This window comes from Pteropus vampyrus, unplaced genomic scaffold (genome assembly GCF_000151845.1).
Source record: "Pteropus vampyrus isolate Shadow unplaced genomic scaffold, Pvam_2.0 Scaffold202, whole genome shotgun sequence".
Classification (NCBI taxonomy): Eukaryota; Metazoa; Chordata; class Mammalia; order Chiroptera; family Pteropodidae; genus Pteropus; species Pteropus vampyrus.
Genome location: NW_011888983.1, coordinates 65453 through 67553, shown reverse-complemented (window position 1 = coordinate 67553; position 2101 = coordinate 65453).

Below are 2101 nucleotides of genomic sequence, written 5' to 3'. Positions count from 1 at the left end.
AGAAAGAAAGAAAGAAAGAAAGAAAGAAAGAAAGAAAGAAAGAAAAAGAAAGAAAGAAAGAAAGAAAGAAAGAAAGAAAGAAAGAAAGAAAGAAAGAAAGAAAGAAAAAGAGGAAAGAAAGGCAAAGAAAGAAAGAGACTCTCCCTGGGCAAGGTTTCAGTTGGACTAGTTATTGTATGTGGGTTCTCCCTAAGTGCCAGCCAGTGGTTGAAGCCCCAAACTCCAGGGTCAGAAGTCCTGAAGACCCATATACAAATAAACAGGGCTATCAAGGTGGGAAAAGCCATGTAAGCCTGTGGTTCCCAACTCTGACTGCTCATTAGAATCATACCTAGAGAATCTTGAAAAAAATACGAAGCCTGGGGCTCCCAGCTCAAGAACCTATTTAACTGCTCTGAGGTGAGGCCTGGGCATAGTTTTAAAATGGTCCCCAGGTGATTCTAACAGGCATCAAGGTTGAGATCCACTTAATTAAACAATATCTACTATGACACCATTAACCTCATTTCCCAAAACTGATTATATTGACTTCCCATTTTTTCTGTATTTGCAAATATTAAGAGGGATTAGGCTATCTTTCTTAAATTCCGAAGCAACTAGTTTCTTAGTTAATGAGGTGACCTTTATACTAATGAAGATCTAAAATTTTTGCTAGATATGAACCAGATAGAGTTGTTTGGATTGTGGTTAATAGAGCTGTAAGATTCAACAATTAAGGCTCAGTTCACTTAAATTATGCCATATTGCTGTAAAAACAAAGTGTTATTTTTGAACTGAATTTGACTAGATTCTGTTCTTTGCTTAGGTGTCACTAAAGATATCACTTTTCATGACTTAGGGGTGAAAGAAATTTCAAAGTACATGTAAGACCATAAATACATGAATTATTTTCTTAGATGTATACCTATCCCCTTTTCAAGTCATGAATATACTAGTGGGTACAAGCTTTAACAAATATTTTATTGAATTAACACAGGACATTTGGTTTGTTATTTCAAGTTGGTAATGTATGCAAAAAATACCTGAGCTGAAAGAAAACTGCTCAAAGCAAGAGCTTAACCCATCTCATATATGAAGTCTAGGACCAAAACAAAACAAAGCAAAACAAACTCAACAAATAATTGAGAATAAATAAAATTTTATTGAATGAATAAAGAAACGGTCCACCACATCCTCTAAATTGCTTTTTAAAACATCCAGGTTAAATTAAATACAGGTTTTTAATTCTTATTTTTCTTCTTCTAATTGCAAAATTTCCAAACAAAATACAACCCTCAACAAATCTTTAAGAAAGCATAGCTAGGAAACAGCAATGGGTGTCACGGAATACAGTACCATATACCTTCTGAAGAAAGACACAGTTTATGCTCACAAACATTTCGGTTTAAGCGATCAGTTCCACAGAATATCTAACATGCACGATGCAGAGGAACAGGAATAAAAGCCAAGATCCATGAATTGTTTTCTAGTAATAGAGGCAAAATATACAGTTTATGTAATTCACACATTTCAAAATGGCTACTATAATAATTTTTCCATCAAGATTTCAATAACCAAAAAAATACTTTAGAAAATAAGTTGACTCAAGCTTCCTAAGATGGAAGCATACCAGATTTGTGAGCTTTCTGGGCCCTGGTGTATTTTCAGGTGGAAAGAAATGATGCATGGAGAGAAAGGAAAAGTGTAAGAGGTATCACTTGATTCTAATTGAATTAGGTTAGCTACGGGTGTTCCACGCACAAATCCTTACTTGAAGTGTGTGTGTGTGTGTGTGTGTGTGTGTGTGCGCGTGTGCATGCATCTGTATAAATTCCTGTAGGCACAAGTACATTATTTGTCATTCTTCATGGCTGAAACGAATCATTGGGGTTAAATTCAGACTTGTATCCGAGAATACAAAACCAGAGCCTAAAGGATATGCTCATTTTTGAGGGTCCTTATCTATTTATTATCTTAAAGTTGATTCATTTCAACATAAGAGCATTGACATGCTAGCATAGAACATTTCTTCATTAGGGTCTGGAATTATTTAATGGAGTTGTCCTGAACTGATTAAACCAGAAAGGAATATAGGAACTCCTTTGCTATTTTTCTGTGTGCT